Here is a 23,614-nt window from a genome sequence, read left to right on the forward strand (position 1 = left end):
TAACTATATGTAACCATTTTCAAAGTGTGCAATCAGCAGCAATGATCATTTTCATAGCTCCAATTTTGTATTTCAAATTGATATAGATATATATATTCGTACAGATTAGACAGATATTTGGATAGATAGATAAATGGCAATGCACTTTCTTTCTTGTTGCCAATGATGTCCATTTTTGACAAACATGTATTAATACATATATTTCACACGTGTTCATAGCATGTTTATAACATGTTACAGCTTAGGGCTTGTAGACCATTTGCTAGAGTGCTTGTCACTGCTTCTCCAAACAAATATGTGTTTAATAAGAGTGAGTGGAGATATTTCTTATGTCTTAAGCTAATTGTGCTTGATATATATGAAATGTAATTAAATTATAACAAAATTATAATGAAAAAACAAAGAAATCTGACGGGGAGGTGATACCAACTTCTTCTGAGAAAAGTAACTTGAATGCTTTAGAAAGATGCAATAAAGAAACAATGTAATAATGCTTTTGAATTAGACATGAATGACAGTCCAGGACAACCTGAGGAACACAACCGGAAAGATTTTGATCTTAGACAGCTATACAAGTCTCTTCAACATATTACTTTACTTAAAAAAATGCCATCAGAAGGGGGCAATGGGGAGTTGTTTAGTAGGAATAGGGTTTCAGATTTGCAAGATGAAAAAGTTCTGTTTCATTGAAAGTGAATATTCTTAACACTACTGAACTGTACCCTTTTTTTAAAGTCAAATTAGATATCACAGGTAATAGAATTACAGGCATATTTTTCCCAAGAACTACAATTAACTGAACACTGTTCTTCAAAAAAAATTAAGAATTGGTTCTATGCAAAAAGACTCAAATAATGTGCATGTGTGTGTTTTTGAGTGAACATAAAACACTGGGTTCACATGAATATTTTTATGATTTTTCCTCTTTAACCAACACGATTGTGTCTAATATGTTTGTGGTGACTATTACTGTACATAAGACACTTGTGGCTATTAAATCTGAGCATGCTGTCTTTCTAAACTTTGGTGTTAGAGTCTTAAAATGGCATTTCTTGACTGGAGTCCTAGGATATTGAGGCAGAGCATCTAGAACTGTAGCGGTGGGGATAGGAATGGAGGAGGGAGATCAGAAGTTGGAGAGAGGGTGCAAGTGAGGTGGGGAGAGGAAAGCAGACAGAAGAAGGCTCCAGGACTCTGAACGCAGGACTTCAATTCCTCTTCAACCAAAAAGCTCTGATTTCATGTGGTACATATTGGGTGCCAGGTTGAGAGTTCACTAGAAAATGTAAGCCTCTATGGGTTTTAAAAGTTTGAGAAACGTGGTTTTTAATGTCAAAAGACAAGGAGAAGGAATAGCACATGCTTATTATCTGCCAGGAACTATGCTACTAGACCTTTTTAAAACATAGGCATTGTTTCATTTTCACAGCAAATGTAAGAGAGAGTTATTATTATCTAATTTTGCTGAGAGAAAATATGCCTCAATTACATTAATTAATTCAGGTAAAATCACATTGCTTATAGGAAAAGTCAGGTATTTGATAAGTCTGTTCCCATGCTGAAATAATTTTATAACTTCTCTATGTTACCTCTTTCTAAATATAATTTAATAAATTTTACCAATTTTCTTCACTAATTGACTGATTTCTAATCATCAGTTCTAAGGAAGATCTTACTTTTTGTTCTGAATCAAGTTATCTTGAATGAACAAGCTCACCACAAATCCAGGCAAAAGGACCTATGTTTCTAGCCAGGAAATCAATGATTTTAGCTCGAAACTCAGGGATTCATTTCATTAAGATAAATTCATATAAAAACAAAATCTCAAAAAGATTTCTTTACAATTTAGCTATTTTCTGAGTAAGAAAGTTGATTACTTTCCTTTCACTGCACAAAGAGGAAAGGCCAAGTGCAAAGAACATTGCTGAAGTCCCTGATATAAGTTCCATGATATTTAGCTTGTTGATTTACTTCCGATTTTATAGCCATGTATGCAGTTTTGTCATACAAATTCTCATATAAATTATCCTCTTATAAATAAACTGTTCAGAGACATAACCCTTAGAATTTGATAAGTTTATGGTTTTTGTTTCTCTTGGACAAATCATAGCATCACAGTTCTGCATCTGCTTATCTCTACATTTTTATTATCTGATAATTTTCCACTCTTGGGGAAAAAAAAAAAAAAAAAACCTGAAGTAACAGAAATATAAGGGACACAATGCAACAAAAAATAAGTCCCAGGAACCTTAGATTTCCTTTTCTATATTGCTGTGCAATCAAACACGGGATTGTTCTTTGTCCTAATACTTGTTGAATAATGATATAGGAATATGATCTTGACGATTCGACAAAGGGAAGGGGAAAGGGCAATCTCAAATCAATTTTACATTAAAGCAAAGAATTTTGAACCTATTGCCTTCGCTTGCAGTCTCCTACAGGCACCAACAAAAGCCCCATTTGTGGTGGGGAGAGGGGACATGTTTTAAGAAAAGAAAATAGCTTTTTCAAAGGCTGTTTATCGCTTTAAATGTTGTTTAAAAGCTTTTTAAAATGCAGCTTTTTTCTTCTCCTTTGGCATCAACAGGAGATAATTGCCTTAGCATGCTTTTAAATAATCCTGTTTAAGGCACAAAGTAGCATGGAAGCCTGTGCTTGGAAAACTTTTCACTTAACTGGATTGTGTGGGTGTGGATCTAGGGTCAGACAGAGAACCTCTCTACAAATAACAACACTTTGAATTTTCTTTTAGGCTGATTTTTTAAAATTTTATCTTTTAAATTGTCAAACAGTAAAATTGACTCTCTTCTTTTTTCTGGTGTACACATCTGTGAATTTTAACACATGTATAGATTCATGTTACTAACATCACAATCAGGATACAGAATAATTCTATCACCCCAGGAAAAAACCCCTATACTATCCCTTTATAAGTCATACCTTCCTCTTTTCCCTTAAGCCCTGGAAAACTGTGGATCCATTTATCACATATTTTTGTCTTCTTGAGAATGTCAGATAGGGTTCGACATGTTTTGTCTCTGACTGGGGAAATGACCAACTTGAAAGCTGAAGGGTGTCATGACTTTTTCTGCACAGAAAATGAACTAAGGAAATGAAATCAGCTGTGAAATACAAAATTCTTGAGCCATCTATGGCAGCTGCTTACCCACTGTTCTTTAAATTCTCAGAAGGATACACGGGGACGTAGGCAAATCAGAATAGGTGACATCTTTCTACAGAGGCAGAACATTCAAGTTCTGCAATGGCTGTGAGTTACGACATCAGGACTAGAAGCGTCCACCCCCTTCTTTTGAATAACCATTGCATTAGTAAGCAGAATAAACTCTTGGGTATTTTTGTCACTCCAACCTGCACTGAGCCCCTTCTTATCTGCAGCAAACCAGAACATGTTATAGTGCCACCTGAATATGAAAGAAGAAAATCAAGCAGCTTCATCTTAAAGCAGAAATCTAAATTTCCATTTCATTTAAATATAATTGACCTTAAGGTTTATTAATTTTACTCTTCATTTTGAGAAATTTTAGGAAATGATACAAACCTAAATTAGCAAAAGATATTCAACTATTTTTAACATAATGAAAGAGCTGTTTGGGTCAGTTTCACAGTATTTTATGACTTGAAAGTAAAAACATTTTGGATTCTGTTTGAGATATTCTTCCCCCCTGCCAAAATTTAATCGTGTAATGATTCTAACTAGATTGTATGAATTTTAGCATTGTAAAATGTTATGCATTCCTTGTTTTAGATTGTGCTAGGGTGAGCAGATGTTCAACGATTTGAAGTCTGTTTAGAATCTTCCTACCTGCTGGGTTTAATTTCAGAAGGAAGCAACATTCTTGAAGACAGACAAAATGTTATTTGTTCTTTTATCCACGTACCACGTTGCACTAATTTTCATCATTTCCAGCTCTGTTTATGGCAGGTCATTTCCGGTATACGTAAAATCTAATTGTAATCCTTAGAAGAAATGGGTAAATTTTGTTCCTGTGTCTGGTAAATAAAATTTAAATTTAAATTATTAAAATTTATTTAAATTAATTTATTTAAATTATTAAAATCATTTGTGATATACAGCATGTACATACTGATGCCTGGTCTTGAGTTGAAAATAAAAATCCATAGATTTTTCTACTGTATTAAATGCTAAGACCTTAGGAAAAGTATTTATTCACCTTCTTTATAAGTTTGTAAAATATCAAATTAGACTATTTTATACCAATTTTATATATAGCTAGATACTAGTGTATTGTAATTTTTTGTGCTTAGATTGCTGAAATAATTTCTATGTACACATTTATGTTTGTAACGAATAATGGCCGGCTTCCTTTTACTTATTCTGTTCACTTCAATGTCTGCATTACTGAATTGGTTGAGCTCTCCACTACCATGTTGAATGACGTAATGATAGCAAGCCTCCTTGTTTTATTCTTTCTTGAAATGAAATCTTTGATATTTCAACATTAATAATTATTTAGAATTTTATAGATTCTTTCATACTATGGAAGTTTCTTTCCATTGATAGTATGCTAAATGTTCTGAACAATGAGTGTGGAATTATCAAATGATTGTTATTCATCTACTGAGGTAAGAATTTGACATTTCTCATTCATTCTGGTAATGTTTAAATGGTACTTATTGATTTAAAAATGTCAAATCAACTTTGCATCTCTGGAAAAAACCTCACTTGTTCATGATATATTGTCCTATTTTATAATCACTGGATTTGATTTATAAATTTATTTAGAATTTTACATTCATATTAATGAAATATATTTGTCTATACTTTTCCTTTCTTGAATATTCTTGTTGGGTTTTGGTATCAAGGATATACTAGATTCATGAAATGATTTAGGAAGCATTTCCATCTTTTTTGTGAAATAACTGGCATAGAAATTGAAATATTCCTTCATTGAATGTTTTCAAAACTCACTAATGAAACTATGTAGGACTAAAGATTTTTCAACCAAGATTTTTACTTAGAGTTTTAATGTAGTTAACCATTATTTCACATTCATATTTCCTTTTTGTTCTGGTTTTAGTTTTGTACATTGTATTTTTTTAGAAAAAAATTCTATAAAATTTCATTTCACTTAAATTCTAAGATTTATTGCCATAAAGTTATTCATAATATCTTTTAATGAAGTTAAAGACATTTCCATTATTAGTGATAAATTTTCTCTTAATAAACTTTGAGGAATGCTAAGGAACAAACTGTTTATTATGGAAAATAAAGGAAAAAATATCAAGTTTTTTCTATATAAGCCACATCCTTGAGTAACCACATAGTTGACAAAAGAGATCTTCTGTTTTTAGAAATATTTCAACTAATATTTGAAAGGGGAATAGGAGAATTAGAATAGCACTATTTTGCATGTGGCATCAGAGAGAGAGAGAGAGAGAGAGAGAGAGAGAGAGAGAGATGGAGATTGGAATTGGGTACCTTCTAATGGAAGTATATAAGGCCATCTATGAAGCAGTTTTGCCCCAAAATTTTAACTTGAATTTGATTACACCTACAGATCTAACTTCCAATCTACAGGAAACACAGACAACAGAGGAACATGCTAAATATCACCAGAAAGATGCACTATTCAAAATCCAGACTGTGGAAAACTCTACAGAATAAATAAATTTATTCCTTCCATAAATAAGTTGCATGTAAAGAGATATGGAAATAGAATTTGTACATTAAAAGATACTTAAAGATATGTAAATAGTTTGTAATACCTGAACCTTATTTGGATCTTGATACAAACAGTTAAAAAATGATACAATCGGTGCAATCAAAATCCCAGCAAGCTGTAGTGAGGTGGATGGACCTAGAGTCTGTCATACAGAGTGAAGTAAGTCAGAAAGAGAAAAACAAACACCGTATGCTAACACATATATATGGAATCTAAAAAAAAAAAAGGTTCTGAAGAACCTAGGGGCAGGACAGGAATAAAGACGCAGATGTAGAGAATGGACTTGAGGACATGGAGAGGGGGAAGGGTAAGCTGGGACGAAGTGAGAGAGTGGCATGGACTTATATATACTACCAAATGTAAAATAGATAGCTAGTGGGAAGCAGCCACATAGCACAGGGAGATCAGCTCGGTGCTTTGTGACCACCTAGAGGAGTGGGATAGGGAAGGTGGGAGGGAGACGCAAGAGGGAGGAGATATGGGGATATATGTATATGTATAGCTGATTCACTATGTTATAAAGCAGAAACTAACACACCATTGTAAAGCAATTATACTCCAATAAAGATGTTAAAAAAAAAATCCCAGCAAGCTATTTTGTGGATACTGACAAACTGATTCTAAAGTTTATATAGAGAAGCAGAAGACCTAGACTAGCCAAGGTCTGTTGAAGGAGAAGAACAAAGTTGGAGGACTGACATTACCCAACTTCACGATTTTCTATAAAGCTATAATAATCAAGATAGTGTGGTACTGGCGAAAGAACAGGCAAATAGATCAATGGAACAGGATAGAGAGCCCAGAAATAAACCCACATAAATTAAGTCAAATAATCTTCGACAAAGGAACAGAGGCAATACAATGAAGACAGCCTTTTCAACAAAATGGTTCTGGAACAACTGGACATCCACCTACCAAAACAACAACAACAACAAAACCCTCTAGAATGCAGACACATAGACACAGACCCAACATTCTTCACAAAAATTAGCTCAAAATGAATCATAGACATAAATGTAAAATGTAAAACTATAAAACTCCTAGAAGATAACATAAAAGAAAATCTTGATGACATTCTGTATGGCAATGACTTTTCAGATACAATACCAAAGGCATGATTCACAAAAGAAGTAACAGGTAAGCTGGAATTCATTAAAACCAAAAATGTCAAGAGAATGAGAAAACAAGACAAAGACCAGGAGAAAATATTTGCAAATGACATATCTAATAAAGGACTGCTATTCAAAATATACAAAGAACTCTTAAAACACAGTAATAAGAAAACAAACAACTCAGTTTAAAAATGGCCAAAAACTTTAACAGACACCTCAGAAAGAAAATATACAGACAGGAAATAAGCATATAAAAATGTTCAACATCATCTGATATTAGGGAATTGCAAATTAAAACAATAATGGCATACTACAACACACCTATTAGGATGGCCAAAATCCAGAACAATGAAAGCCCCAAATACTGGTAAGGATGTGGAAACACAGGATCTCTCGTTCATTTCTGGTGGTAATGCAAAATGGTATGGCCACTTTAGAAGTTAGTTGGTCAGTTTCTTTCTTATCATATGATCCAGCAATCATGCTCCTTGGTATTTACCCAAATGAATTGAAAACTTCTGTCCACACAAAACATATGTCCTGCACATGGATGTTTATAGCAGCTTTATTCATAATTGTCAAAACTTGGAAGCAATAAAGATGTATTTTAGTAGCTGAATATAAATAAACTGGTATATCCAGACAAAGAGATGTTATTCAGTACTGAAAAGAAATGAGGTACCAAGTGATGAAAAGACAGAGAGGAATCTTAAATGCATATCGCTAACTTATAGAAGCCAATTTGAAAAGACTACATACTGTATGATTCGAGCTATATGACACTCCTGAAAAGACAAAACTATGGGGACAGTGAAAAATCATTGGTTGCCAGGGGGTGGCAGGGAAGCAGGGATAAATAGGCAGAGCACAGAGAATTTTTAGGGGAGTGAAACTATTCTGTATGTTACTACAATAGTGGATACATGTCATTAGACATTTGTCCAAACCCATAGAATGTACAATGGCAAATATGACCCCTAATGTAAACTATGGACTTTGGGTGATCATGTATCAATGTAGGTTCATCAACTGCAACAGAAGTACCACTCTGTGCAGGATGTTGATGGTGGGGGAGGCTGTGAATGCGTGGGAACATGGTTATATGGGAATTCTCAGCACTTTCTGCTCGACTTTTAAACATTTACTATTTCTCTGAAGATTCTTTTCACACTTCATATGTTTCAGGTTTCATCATTTTCATGGAAGGCACTTGTGTTATTTCAGTCCTCTGCTGAAATAGGTATTAAAACAATATATACTCATCCTTTAAAGAACATGTATCCATATTTTAGTAGGAATATATTAATCTGCTTCCATTTCTTCATAAATATATAAAAGCTGTGACACCACACTATGAAGTGTCATATACTGTCAAAATTTTAACTGTTCTTAGAAGTTTAGTGTATAAAGAAATCTCTATGTGTTTGGAGGAGTTCAATTTCTCTTTCTTTTCTGCAGCCTATGAGAGACATCATACAACGTCCTGGAATGGTGCCTTGGTAGATGCCATTATTTGCATCTGCTTCAGTTAATGTCCAGCCTAAAACAGTAATTCATTATTTGAATTCTTGCTTAGATATTTATCTTTCATATCTGAAAGTAAGATACTTCCTTCCTTTTTTTACGTTTATTAAAAACTAAGGTCAGGATGGGGTTCTATAATTTGCTGCAGCTGTCATACGCTGCCATAGCTATACAACATGTAAATCCCCTGGCAACTGTTTAGCTGCGACAAAAACTCATTTTGAAAAATAAGGATACTGGACTTTAACTTTTAACCAGGCTTCAGTGTCAAGAGCCCTAATACACTTGTCATAAGGAAACCTCTCTTATCATGTTAAGGCGCCCTGACCTCAATCAGTAGGTGAGAGAAAATCAAAACCCAGTTTTTATCCTTATTTGTGTCAGGCACCTCTTTGTTCATGAAACATCTAGACAGTATGAGGAACTGAAATATTAGCCAATCCAAAATAAAATGTTAAAATTATGTCTGAGTTCTTTCATCCCAATCCAATAGTTCAAATATCTAGTTTGAAATTTAGATAATAAAAAACCTCCATCAAATTGGGAAGATATAAAAAGGGAGCACCCATTTGAAAGGAACTTTCTCCAATGAGCGTAAATAGAATTGTGTTACTGAAACTCCAAAGAGGGAAATGTAATTTCACCGTACTACTGGGCTCTATAGCATGTTACCTACATACTCAAATTCATGTCAATTAACATTCATTAGTTTTCCAATAGTTGTAACAATTACTGACATAAATTTTTTTTTTTTGGCCCTTGCTCCCGCTTACCAGTCTTCATCTCACCCAGGTTCCAGGTCTATCATTTTACAGGCCATTACTAGGCAGCTTAAAAATATTTGCCCTTGGGATTCTCTGCCTGAAACACACTGCTTCCAAATTACCACATCAGACTCCTTCTTACCATCCATACTGCACCCATCACCTTTTAAAAGCACGTCATTCTATCTAAAACAGTCCCCATCCACCACCACAGTCCCCTTTTAGAACAGTTTTATTAACTTAAAAGCACTGATTGTTTTCACATATGATTTTACCTATTTATCATGTATGTACTTTATGTGAATTTCAGGAGGGCAAGGACCCAGTCAATTTGATGCACCTCTCGTAAGTCAGAACCTGCCACACTGACAGGCAAATTGTAAATACAGAGTAAATATTTGCTAAATGAATCAAATAATTTATAAACAGCACGGAAGATGTAATGAGGGTCACAAAACAGGATGTAACTTTTTTAACTTTGCCAAAGAAAAATGAAAGTCACACCTGACAACTCTTGGAAGGTGGGGATTAGTGAGGAGAACGAGGGAATTATAGGACCAATAATAACACTTCTTAAAAGAGGGCACTGAGCATTTAGGTTGTTACATAATACTGAGCAGAGTTCCTTGTGCTATACAGTAGGTCCTTGTTGATTATCCATTTTAAATATAGCAGTGTGTACAAGAATTTGAAAAAGAATAGATACATGTATATGTATAACTGAATCACTTTGCTGTACACCTGAAACTACCGCAGCATTGCTAATCAACTATACTCCAATACAGAATAAAAAGTTAAAAAAAAGAGGGCATTGAGGGGGCAGGACTTCTGGAATGGAGGTGTGAGGAGCTCTGCAAAACCTCTCCCCAAAAAGCAATGATACAGCTGGACAAAACTGACAGAAAAAAATTCAGTACTCTGGAGAGCAACCAGAGGCATATTTTTTTAAATGAAGAAAAGTTGATTGAAGAAAAACTACCAAACCCGAGGCAAAAACAGTGGGACTTGATGAGTTTTAGCTTGGAGCGGCTTTCATCTGCCCCACTCCTACCCCACTAGCTTGCTAAGCAGGAACCAACTGTTCTACTGCTAGAGGGCACTGACTTAATTTGAATCAGAACGTAGAAAAATCCCGAACTCCTGGACATTGGCCAAAACAGTAGCAATTCTGGTGGCAAACAAATGGGGAGACTGAAATCACAGCTAGCATGAGACTGCAATTCGGGTTGAGACAGGCAGCAGACTGCCCAATTAGCCAGAAATTTAACACGGATCATGGAATGATACACTCATAGTGGGCCTTGATAATTTCCCATATCTCTAGCTTCCTGGAAGGCTGTGTACATGTGCGAAACTGCACAAACACTCAGAATAGACTAGAGAGGGTCCTATCTCTCCAAATATCACTGTTTGGGTCATGAGGCCTTACATATTCCCAGAGAAAATACGAGGAGACTCAGGAGAAAATTAAAAGCCAGGGGAGACTTATGAACTGCCAAAACTTTGGCTGTGTTCTCCGACCCACAGAACAGGTAAACAAATGAATGCGTCTGTGTTCCAATAAAATTTTGTTTACAGAAGCAGGAGGTTGGGCCACATTTGGCCCACAGGCCATTGTTTGCTGATCATTGTTCTAAAAACTGTAAGCTAACCTATTGTGACATGAAACAGATCACTAGTTGCGGGGGTTTTGAGAGGGCAGAAGGGATTATAAAAGAGCATGAGGAACCTTTGGGGACGGGGGGCTGGTAGAAATAGTAATTACCCCAATTGTGATGATTGTTTCACGGGTGCTTAGATATATTAAAATCTAATAAACTGTTAATTTTAAATTTGTGCAGTTAATTATACATTATATGCAAATAAAGTTATATTAAAAATCAATTAATACATTTTACCACCTTAATAGAATAAATTAGAACAACCATATGACCGTATCAGCAGATGCATAAAAAGTATTTTTTTCAAATTTGACCCTCCTTCACAATATATGACACCCAACAAAATGCTTGACACATATATACATACAATAAAAGTAGTTCTTATTGTGGGACACAGTGGCAGAATGGAAAAGTATAGTGGAAATAACTCTGGCTTTTGAAACAGGTAGGCTACTGTTTAAGTCCAAACTAAGCTGTTCACTAACTGTATAAATTAGTGCCAATAACAGTTACCTTATTAGTCTGTGTTATAACCATAGGAGTAGCATACATAAAGTGTACCGTAGAACTGCTGACTTTCAGTGGGTAGCCATTACTGTTGTTGTGGTTTTCTAAATTTAACATTTTTAAATCCATACAGATCCCGGCATGCTGTGCCCAGCACACTAATCAATAATTAATAGTAATGAGTTAGTCACATATTGAAACTACTTATTATGTCAATTTTCAATCATACACTAAAATAGAGAGGATAATGAATTTTCATATACTCAAAATTTCCACAGTAATAATCATTTTGCCATTCTTCATCATCTACCCTCCTTTTTTTGGATGCAGTATATCAAAATAAATTCCAGACGTCATAGCACTCTACCTGTAATTACTTGAATACTTTATGTCTGAGATAGATTTTTTTAAATTAAAGACTTTTTTAAAAAATATATATTTTTTAATTGAACACGTGTGTTATGTGCTAGTTTGTTAAGTATTTTATTTTATTTTTTTTTAACATCTTTATTGGAGTATAATTGCTTTACAATGGTGTGTTAGTTTCTGCTTTATAACAAAGTGGATGAGTTATACATATACATATATCTTCATATCTCTTCCCTCTTGCATCTCCCTCCCTCCCACCCTCCCTAACCCACCCTTCTAGGTGCTCACAAAGCACCTAGCTGATCACCCTGTGCTATGCGGCAGCTTCCCACTAGCTATCTATTTTATATTTGGTAGTGTATATACGTCCATGCCACTCTCTCATTTTGTCCTAGCTTACCCTACCCCCTCCCCGTGTCCTCAAGTCCATTCTCTAGTAGGTCTGCGTCTTTATTTCCATCTTGCCCCTAGGTTCTTCATGACCTTTTTTTTTTTTTTTTTGGTTCCATATATATGTCTTAGCATACAGTGTTTGTTTTTCTCTTCCTGACTTACTTCACTCTGTATGACAGACTCTAGGTCCATCCACCTCACTACAAATAACTCAATTTCGTTTCTTTCTATGGCTGAATAATATTCCATTGTATATATGTGCCTCTTCTTCTTTATCCATTCATCTGTTGATGGACACTTAGGTTGCTTCCATGTCCTGGTTATTGTAAGTAGAGCTGAAATGAACATTGTGGTACATGACTCTTTTTGAATTATGGTTTTCTCAGGGTATACGCCCAGTAGTGGGATTGCTGGGTCGTATGGTAGCACTATTTTTAGTTTTTTAAGGAACCTCCATACTGTTCTCCATAGTGGCTATATCAATTTACATTCCCACCAACAGTGCAAGAGTGTTCCCTTTTCTCCACACCCTCTCCAGCATTTATTATCTGTAGATTTTTTGACGATGGCCATTCTGACCGGTGTGAGATGGTATCTCATTGTAGTTTTGATTTGCATTTCTCTAATGATTAATGATGTTGAGCATTCTTTCATGTGTTTGTTGGCAATCTGTATACCTTCTTTGGAGAAATGTCTATTTAGGTCTTCTGCCCATTTTTGGATTGGGTTGTTTGTTTTTTTGATATTGAGATGCATGAGCTGCTTGTAAATTTTGGAGATTAATCCTTTGTCAGTAGCTTCATTTGCAAATATTTTCTCCCATTCTGAGGGTTGTCTTTTCTTCTTGTTTATGGTTTCCCTTGCTGTTCAAATGCTTTTAAGTTTCATTAGGTCCCATTTGTTTATTTTTGTTTTTATTTCCATTTCTCTAGGAGGTGGATCAAAAACGATCTTGCTGTGATTTATGTCATAGAGTGTTCTGCCTATGTTTTCCTCTAAGAGTTTGATGGTGTCTGGCCTTACATTTAGGTCTTTAATCCATTTTGAGTTTATTTTTCCGTATGGTGTTAGGGAGTGTTCTAATTTCATTCTTTTACATGTAGCTGTCCAGTTCTCCCAGCACCACTTATTGAAGTGGCTGTCTTTTCTCCACTGTATATTCTTGCCTCCTTTATCAAAGATAAGGTGACCATATGTGCGTGGGTTTATCTCTGGGCTTTCTATCCTGTTCCATTGATCTATATTTCTGTTTTTGTGCCAGTACCATACTGTCTTGATTACTGTAGCTTTGTAGTATAGTCTGAAGTCAGGGAGCCTGATTCCTCCAGCTCCGTTTTTCTTTCTCAAGATTGCTTTGGCTACTCGAGGTCTTTTGTGTTTCCATACAAATTGTGAAATTTTTTGTTCTAGTTCTGTGAAAAATGCCAGTGGTAGTTTGATAGGGATTGCATTGAATCTGTAGATTGCTTTGGGTAGTAGAGTCATTTTCACCATGTTGATTCTTCCAATCCAAGAACATGGTATATCTCTCCATCTATTTGTATCATCTTTAATTTCTTACATCACCGTCTTACAGTTTACTGCATACAGGTCTTTTGTCTCCTTAGGTAGGTTTATTCCTAGGTATTTTATTCTTTTTGTTGCAGTGGTAAATGGGAGTGTTTTCTTAATTTCTCTTTCAGATTTTTCATCATTAGTGTTTAGGAATGCAAGAGATTTCTGTGCATTAATTTTGTATCCTGCTACTTTACCAAATTCATTGATTAGCTCTAGTAGTTTTCTGGTAGCATCTTTAGGATTCTCCATGTATAGTATCATGTCATCTGCAAACAGTAGACAGTTTTACTTCTTCTTTTCCGATATGGATTCCTTTTATTTCTTTTTCTTCTCTGATTGCTGTGGCTAAAACTTCCAAAACTATATTGAATAATAGTGTTGAGAGTGGAAACCTTGTCTTGTTCCTGATCTTAGTGGAAATGCTTTCAGGTTTTCACCATTGAGGACGATGTTGGCTGTGGGTTTGTCATATATGGCCTTTATCATGTTGAGGTAAGTTCCCTCTATGCCTACTTTCTGGAGGGTTTTTATCATAAATGGGTATTGAATTTTGCCAAAAGCTTTCTCTGCATCTATTGAGATGATCATATGGTTTTTCTCCTTCAATTTGTTAATATGGTGTATCACATTGATTGATTTGCATATATTGAAGAATCGTTGCATTCCTGGGATAAACCCCACTTGATCATGGTATATGATCCTTTTATTGTGCTGTTGGATTCTGTTTACTACTGTTTACTAGTATTTTGTTGAGGATTTTTGCATCTATGTTCATCAGTGACATTGGGCTGTAGTTTTCTTTCTTTGTGACATCTTTATCTGGTTTTGGTATCAGGGTGATGGTGGCCTCGTAGAATGAGTTTGGGAGTGTTCCTCCCTCTGCTATATTTCAGAAGAGTTTGAGAAGGATGGGTGTTAGCTCTTCTCTAAATGTTGGATAGAATTCGCCTGTGAAGCCATCTAGTCCTGGGCTTTTGTTTCTTGGAGGATTTTTAATCACAGTTTCAATTTCAGTGCTTGTGATTGGTCTGTTCATATTTTCTGTTTCTTCCTGGTTCAGTCTCAGAAGGTGGTGCGTTTCTAAGAATTTGTCCATTTCTTCCAGGTTGTCCATTTTACTGGCATATAGTTGCTTGTAGTAATCTCTCATGATCCTTTGTATTTCTGCAGTGTCAGTTGTTACTTCTCCTTTTTCATTTCTAATTCTATTGATTTGAGTCTTCTCCCTTCTTTTCTTGATGAGTCTGGCTAATGGTTTATCAATTTTGTTTATCTTCTCAAAGAACCAGCTTTTAGTTTTATTGATCTTTCCTATGGTTTTCTTCATTTCTTTTTCATTTATTTCTGATCTGATCTTTATGATTTCTTTCCTTCTGCTAACTTTGGGGTATTTTTGTTCTTCTTTCTCTAATTGCTTTAGGTGTAAGGTTAGGTTGTTTATTTGAGATGTTTCTTGTTTCTTAAGGTAGGATTGTATTGCTATAAACTTCCCTCTTAGAACTGCTTTTGCTGCATCCCATAGGTTTTGGGTCTTTGTGTTTTCATTGTCATTTGTTTCTAGGTATTTTTTGATTTCTTCTTTGATTTCTTCAGTGATCTCTTGGTTATTAAGTAGTGTATTGTTTAGTCTCCATGTGTTTGTATATTTTACAGATTTTTTCCTGTAATTGATATCTAGTCCCATAGCGTTGTGGTCAGAAAAGATACCTGATACGATTTCCACTTCCTTAAATTTACCAAGGCTTGATTTGTGACCCAAGATATGGTCTATCCTGGAGAATGTTCCACGGGCACTTGAGAAGAAAGTGTATTCTGTTGTTTTTGGATGGAATGTCCTATAAATATCAATTAAGTCCATCTTGTTTAATGTATCATTTAAAGCTTGTGTTTCCTTATTTATTTTCATTTTGGATGATCTGTCCATTGGTGAAAGTGGGGTGTTAAAGTCCCCTACTATGATTGTGTTACTGTCGATTTCCCCTTTTATGCCTGTTAGCATTTGCCTTATGTATTGAGGTGCTCCTATGTTGGGTGCATAAATATTTACAATTGTTATATGTTCTTCTTGGATTGATGCCTTGATCATTATGTAGTGCACTTCTTTGTCTCTTGTAATAGTCTTTGCTTTAAAGTCTATTTTGTCTGATATGAGAATTGCTACTCCAGCTTTCTTTTGATTTCCATTTGCATGGAATATCTTTTTCCATCCCCTCACTTTCAGTCTGTATGTGTCCTAGGTCTGAAGTGGGTCTCTTGTAGACAGCATATATACGGGTCTTGTTTTTGTATCCATTCAGCAGTCTATGTCTTTTGGTTGGAGCATTTAATCCATTTACATTTAAGGTAATGATCGATATGTATGTTCCTATTACCATTTTCTTAATTGCTTTGGGTTTGTCTTTGTAGGTCTTTTCCTTCTCTTGTGTTTCCTGCCTAGAGAAGTTCCTTTAGCATTTGTTGTAAATCTGATATGGTGGTGCTGAATTCTCTTAGCTTTTGCTTGTCTGTAAAGGTTTTAATTTCTCTGTCAAATCTGAATGAGATCCTTGCTGGGTAGAGTAATCTTGGTTGTAGGTTTTTCCCTTTCATCATTTTAAATATGTCCTGTCACTCCCTTCTGGCTTGCAGAGTTTCTGCTGAAAGATCAGCCGTTAACCTTATAGGGATTCCCTTGTATGTTATCTGTTGTTTTTCCCTTGCTGGTTTTAATATTTTTTGTTTGTATTTAATTTTTGATAGTTTGATTAATATGTGTCTTGGTGTGTTTCTCCTTGGATTTATCCTGTATGGGACTCTCTGTGCTTCCTGGACTTGATTAACTATGTCCTTTCCCATATTAGGGAAGTTTTCAACTATAATCTCTTCAAATATTTTCTCAGTCCCTTCCTTTTTGTCTTCTGCTTCTGGGACCCCTATAATTCGAATGTTGGTGTGTTTAATGTTGTCCCAGAGGTCTCTGAGACTGTCCTCAATTCTTTTCATTCTTTTTTCTTTTTTCTGCTCTGCAGTAGTTATTTCCACTATTTTATCTTCCAGGTCACTTATCCGTTCTTCTGCCTCAGTTATTCTGCTATTGATCCCTTCTAGAGAATTTTTAATTTCATTTATTGTGTTGTTCATCTCTGTTTGTTTGCTCTTTAGTTCTTCTAGGTCCTTGTGAAACGTTTCTTGTACCTTCTCCATTCTATTTCCAAGATTTTGGATCATCTTTACTATCATTATTCTGAATCCTTTTCAGGTAGACTGACTCTTTCCTCTTCATTTGTTAGGTCTGGTGGGTTTTTACCTTGCTCCTTCAACTGCTGTGTGTTTCTCTGTCTTCTCATTTTGCTTAACTTACTGTGTTTAGGGTCTCCTTTTCGCAGGCTGCAGGTTCGTAGTTCCCGTTGTTTTTGGTGTCTGCCCCCAGTGGCTAAAGTTGGTTCAGTGGGTTGTGTAGGCTTCCTGGTGGAGGGGACTAGTGCCTCTGTTCTGGTGGATGAGGCTGGATCTTGTCCTTCTGGTGGGCAGGTCCACGTTTGGTGGTGTGTTTTGGGGTGTCTGTGACTTTATTATGATTTTAGGCAGCGTGTCTGCTAATGGGTGGGGTTGTGTTCCTGTCTTGCTAGTTGTTTGGCATAGGGTGTCCAGCACTGTAGCTTACTGGTCATTGAGTGGAATTGGGTCTTGGCGTTGAGATGGAGATCTCTGGGAGATTTTCACCATTTGATATTATGTGCAGCTGGGAGGTCTCTTGTGGACCAGTGTCCTGAACTTGGCTCTCCCACCTCAGAGGCACAGCCCTGATGCCTGGCTGGAGCACCAACAGCCTGTCATCCACATGGCTCAGAAAAAAAGGGAGAAAAAAAGAAAGAAAGAAAGAAAGAAAGAAAGAAAGAAAAAGATAAAATAAAATTAAATTAAGTTATTAAAATAAAAAGTAATTATTAAAAAAAAAATTTTGAGTAATAACAGAAAAAAAGAAAGAAAGAAAGAAGAGACCAACCAAACCAAAAAACAAATCCACCAATGACAACAAGTGCTAAAACTATACAAAAACAAAAAAAAACAAAAAAAAACAAATAAACGGACAGACAGAACCCTAGGACAAATGGTAAAAGCAAAGCTATACTGACAAAATCACACACAGAAGCATACACATACATGCTCACAAAAAGAGAAAAAGGGAAAATATATATATATATCATTGCTCCCAAAATCCACCTCCTCAATTTGGGATGATTCGTTGTCTATTCAAGTATTCCACAGATGCAGGGTACGTCAAGTTGATTGTGGAGATTTAATCCTCTGCTCCTGAGGCTGCTGGGAGAGATTTCCCTTTCTCTTCTTTGTTCACACAGCTTCGGGGTTCAGCTTTGGTTTGGCCCTGCCTCTGCATGTAGGTCGCCTGAGGGTGTCTGTTCTTTGCTCAAACAGGACGGGGTTAAAGTAGCAGCTGATTCGGGGGCTCTGGCTCACTCAGGCCGGGGGGGAGGAGGGGTACGGAGTGCAGGGCGAGCCTGCGGTGGCAGAAGCCAGTGTGACGTTGCACCAGCCTGAGGCACACTGTGTGTTCTCCCAGGGAAGTTGCCCCTGAATCATGGGGCCCTGGCAGTGGCGGGCTGCACAGGCTCCCAGGAGGGGAGGTGTGCATAATGACCTGGGCTTGCACACAGGCTTCTTGGTGGCTGCAGCAGCAGCCTTAGCATCTCATGGTTGTCTCTGGGGTCCACGCTGATAGCCGCGGCTCGCACCCATCTCTGGAGCTCCTTTAAGGGGCACTCTTAATCCCCTCTCCTTGCGCACCAGGAAACAAAGAGGCAAGAAAAAGTCTCTTGCCTCTTCGGCAGCTCCAGACTTTTTCCCGGACTCCCTCCTGGCTAGCTGTGGCGCACTAGCCCCCTTCAGGCTGTGTTTACGCAGCCAACCCCAGTTCTATCCCTGGGATCCGACCGAAGTGGAGCCTCAGCTCCCAGCCCCCGCCCGCCCCGGCGGGTGAGCAGACAAGCCTCTCCGGCTGGTGAGTGCTGGTCGGCACCGAGCCTCTGTGCGGGAATCTCTCCGCTTTGCCCTCCGCACCCCTGTGGCTGCGCTCTCCTCCGTGGCTCCGAAGCCTCTCCCCTCCGACACCTGCAGTCTCTGCCCGTGGAGGGCCTTCCTAGTATGTGGAAACCTTTCCTTCTTCACAGCTCCCTCCCCGAGGTGCAGGTCCCGTCCCTATTCTTTGTCTCTGTTTTTTCTTTTTTCTTTTGCCCTACCCAGGTACGTGGAGAGTTTCTTGCCTTTTGGGAGGTCTGAGGTCTTCTGCCAGCGTTCAGTAGGTGTTCTGTAGGAGTTGTTCCACATGTAGATGTATTTCTGATGTATTTGTGGGGAGGAAGGTGATCTCCACGTCTTACCCTTCCGCCATCTTGAAGCTCCACCTAATTAAAGACTTTTAAATGTTAGGACCTTGTATTAGTTTGCTACAGTTGGCATAACAAAGTACCAGAGACTGGGTGGCTTAAACAACAGAAATTTTCTCACAATGCTGGAGGCTATATGTCCAAGTTCAAGGTGTTGGCAGGGTTGGTTTCTTCTGAGGCCTCTCTGCTTGGCCAACTTGATCGCCATCTTCCCCTGTGTCTTTACATTGTCTTCCTTCTCTGCTGGCTTGTGTCCTAATTTCCTCTTCTTCTATGGACATGAGTCATATTGGAATTAGGCCCACCCTTATGATCTTATTTTACTTTAATTACTTCTTTAATAGGCCCTATCTCTAAATAGAGTCACATTCTGAGGTACTGGGGGTTAGGACCTCAATATATAAATTTGGGGGAGGACACAATTTAACCCATAACAGACCTATATAATGAGAGAGAATTGTAATGGCCATGGAAATGCCTGGCTCAGGTCTCCCTTTGTAGATTTTCTGCAATGAACAGCATCGTCGGATGGCAGTCTCCAGTGGCTGCACCTTGAGATCTGCTGTAATGTTTATACCAAAGCCACACTCTCTCCAAGATGCTCTCAGCGAATGATGGCACAGTGAGGACACTGGAGCCAGGCCATTTCTGCCCTACATGGATCTCCTCTAATGGGCAATAATTGCTGTGTCTCTTCAACGTCCTGGTTGAGAGTTTCTCAGAGCTGCACACAGTGCGAGGACCTTCCTCCCTCCCTCCCTTCCTTCCTTTCTTCTCTTTCTCTTTTTACAAGTGTGGGACCTGAATCATGGTCTAAAACCTCTCTCTACCTACTCCTGCTCTCTCTTTTCTTCTTGCTGCCCAGGTATTTCCCCTAATAAACCTCGTACATGTCTAATTCTATCTAGATGTCTGCTTCTCGGACAAAAGAAGCATACAAATAATAAATGTTGAAATCTATAATAAAGCCATTAAGTAAATGAATGTTGGGAGTCAGGTTTTTCACTGTTGGAATGAGATGTTTCAGATAAGCAAGAACAGGAGGTTGTCTGTGTGGTAATGGATTCCAGTTGGAGACACCAACATTAACTCATGTTTACCTTAATGTACATGAAGATGGTTACATATAAAATATTTATAGATATGTGCATATACATGGGTTAGTGTACACACATATATTTCTTTGTTTTGTCAGCTAAGAAAACTCAGAAAAATGACATTTTGGTAGCAAAATAACTCATATCTTGATTTCTAATGTTGTTCTTCAATAAAAGGAATCAGGGCTCTTTGAAGAAATAGTTGATCCCAGTACTGGGGCAGGATATCTACAAGATGAACCTAGAGCATCTTTTAAATGCCAGAAAGTATGGAAGTGCTAAACAAAAATAATACTTAAAAAAAAACAAACAAACATCCACACACACTCACATGGAAGTACGTCAAAGGGACCTAAGAGCCAAAACAAATGGTCCCCTATGGCCAAAGCTGGAATAATTTGAGCAGCAAAATTAACTTGTATTGGAGTATAATGCAAAGTAAAAAAATAAATATTTACAATTCCATATGGATATAAGTACATGATTAAATAAATAAGTAAATAAATGGGGGGGGGGATTTCCTGAGCAGAAGAATTTTAAATAATTTATGTAGATACTCCACCCTGAAGGAACTGCAGCATAACTCCCCACTGCCTAATTGTGGGCTGCACATAGTGACTTCCTTCCTAAGAGTACAGTATGGAAAAAGGGGAGAAAGAGTAACTTTACAGTGGAGAAACTGATAAGCACAACTTTAGCCAGATGATCAAGGTGAGCATTAAGAATGATAAATCATATTGATAGTATGTACCCTTGATATGCTGTGATGAAAGTAGTACTTTACTTCTGTGATCATGCTCTCAAAAACTCATAACTCCAGTCTAATCATATGAAAAGCATCAGACCAATCCCAAGTGAGGGACAATCTATAAAATCCCTGACCAGTACTTGTCAAAACTGTCAAGGTCATCAAAAACAAGGAAAGTCTGAGTAACTGTCACAGCCAGGAGGATCCTAAGGAAACATAAGAACTAAATGTAAAGTGGCATCCTGGATGGTAGCATGGAACGGAAAAAGGACATTAGGCGAAAACTATGGAAATCTGAATAAAATGTGGACCTAACATAATTGTTTCATTAATTATAATTGTGCCATACCACTTTAAGGTGCTCATAATAGGGGAAACTAGGGGAAAATAGGGTTATGTGGAAACTCTTTGTACTCTTTCACAGTCTTTCTGTAAATCTAAAATTGTTCTAAAATAAAAAGCTCATTTAAAAATTTTTTTAAATCTATAAGACAAAATGCCATGTGGATTATGATTGCAATAACTAATATTTATTTAGCACTCTCCAGGCTACAATGCACTCTCTACTGCATTAACTCATTGAATGATAAATCCATTGCCTTCAGAATTTTATGATGAGATCATGTTATGAAGCCTGTCTAAAAAGCACATTAATAAAACATGTAACTGTCATTATTTCAATAAAACCATGTTCTGCTCAGGAAAAAAAAGAAGAAGAATCATAAAGGACCTGAATTTACCAGCACAGCTTTTAATTTCTGGCAAATTTCACATCTCTGCTCTGTGTGTCAAATCTGTTCTGGGCATGTTGGGTTCTACTTTGCAGATCTCCAGTGATTTTAACAGTAGTTGTGAATACTTAATGAAATTCATCATGCATTTGTAACAAATTGCTCACCTTCCCAACCCCAGAGAGAAATGTGGAAGTAGAAAAAAAAAGGAGCTCGTGATGAATTCTATCCCTCCTCACCAGAGCGGGATGGAGTAATTGACAGGACAGGCGCCTGCCAGAGATCCAGCTAGTGCTCTGGTGTTTCAGGGCTGCCCCCTTCCATATGCACCTTTCTGTTCGTCCTCCTCTCCAACACCACTCTCCCTGCCATGTCACTTCACTCCTTCACATTCTTCTGCTCATGTGTCACTTTCCCCTCTCCTCTTCATTGCTTTAGGCTAATCAGGAAAACTCAGAAAATCCCCCAAATCCTACTGATGCCAGCATGTGGTACTCAGGAAAAATAGGTGGCTAACTGTAGATTAGAGTATTAATACACTTCTCTGATCCCACAGATGCCCTAGAGCACTTACTCACTTTTACAAAACTTCTCAGTTCCTTATTTCATTTTCCCTTGAACATACAAAAATCAGGCAGGAACCAAATACGGGGGCAGTACTCATGTATGGGATGCCCTCACACTCGAAATGGAATTAAGCATTTCGAGGGGCCTGTGAGGAAAATGACTATAACTCATCATAAACCTATAATATGTAGACTGAAAAGAAAATCCTCACACAAATTCCAAATATTCTTGATCATAAGGCAACAAAAGGACTCAAGGTGCAGAACCTGAGTGAAGGCTCTGACACATTCTAACCATGTGACCTGAGACTCACAGGCTCAGTGTCCTTATTTGTAAAATTGAAATATTAACAGCAGCACCTAAAGGGATCATGAAATATAAAGGTAATAATGTGCTTAGGGTACACTATTAGCATTCAGTAAATATCAGAGAAGAAAAAAATCTATTTGGGGTAAGAGTAGCATATGCTACACTGACTCTTGCTTCCAGGTCCACATTGTATAAAAATAACAAAAATTCATCTTGATCACAGGATGGTACATGTTAATTTTCTTTTCTGTTATGCTTTTGAAGGAAATCTTGAACATTAGTTTAAATAAATTATGTAGCCTGGGCTTCCGTGGTGGCGCAGTGGTTGAGAATCTGCCTGCCAACGCAGGGGACACGGGTTCGAGCCCTGGTCTGGGAAGATCCCACATACCGCGGAGCAACTAGGCCCGTGAGCCACAACTACTGAGCCTGCGCGTCTGGAGTCTGTGCTCCGCAACAAGAGGGGCCACGATAGTGAGAGGCCCGCGCACCGCGATGAAGAGTGGCCCCCGCTTGCCGCAACTAGAGGAAGCCCTCGCACAGAAACGAAGACCCAACGCAGCCAAAAATAAAAATAAATAAATAAAATTTAAAAATTTTTTTAAAAAAATTATGTAGCCTAGTATTCATACATAGAGTTACAAACATTAGCATATCAGAAATATCTAGCCCTAAATCTGGCACTTACTTTTAGAAAGACAAACACTAACGAAATATGTATGTGACTTAGAAGTTGAAATTATCAGTGTTCAGTCAGCTTTTCGGAAGCAAACCATTTATTTAAAAAACTTTTTTTTAATATTTATTTATTTGGTTGCACCAGGTCTTAGTTGCGGCTCACCAGCTCCTTAGTTGCAGCACGTGGGCTCCTTAGTTGTGGCACGTGAACTCTTAGTTGCAGCATGCATGTGGGATCCAGTTCCCTGAGCAGGGATCGAACCCAGGCCCCCCGCATTGGGAACGCAGAGTATTATCCACTGCGCCACCAGGGAAGTCCCTTAAAATATATCTTTTAATAAATTTATTTATTTTATTTATTTATTTTTGGCTGTGTTGGGTCTTCATTGCTGCACGCAGGCTTTCTCTACTTGTGGTGAGCGGGGGCCACTCTTCCTTGCAGTGAGCGGGCTTCTCACTGTGGTGGCTTCTCTTGCTGTGGAGCACGGGCTCTAAGTGTGTGGGCTTC

This window comes from Eubalaena glacialis, chromosome 18, assembly GCF_028564815.1.
Source record: "Eubalaena glacialis isolate mEubGla1 chromosome 18, mEubGla1.1.hap2.+ XY, whole genome shotgun sequence".
Lineage (NCBI taxonomy): Eukaryota > Metazoa > Chordata > Mammalia > Artiodactyla > Balaenidae > Eubalaena > Eubalaena glacialis.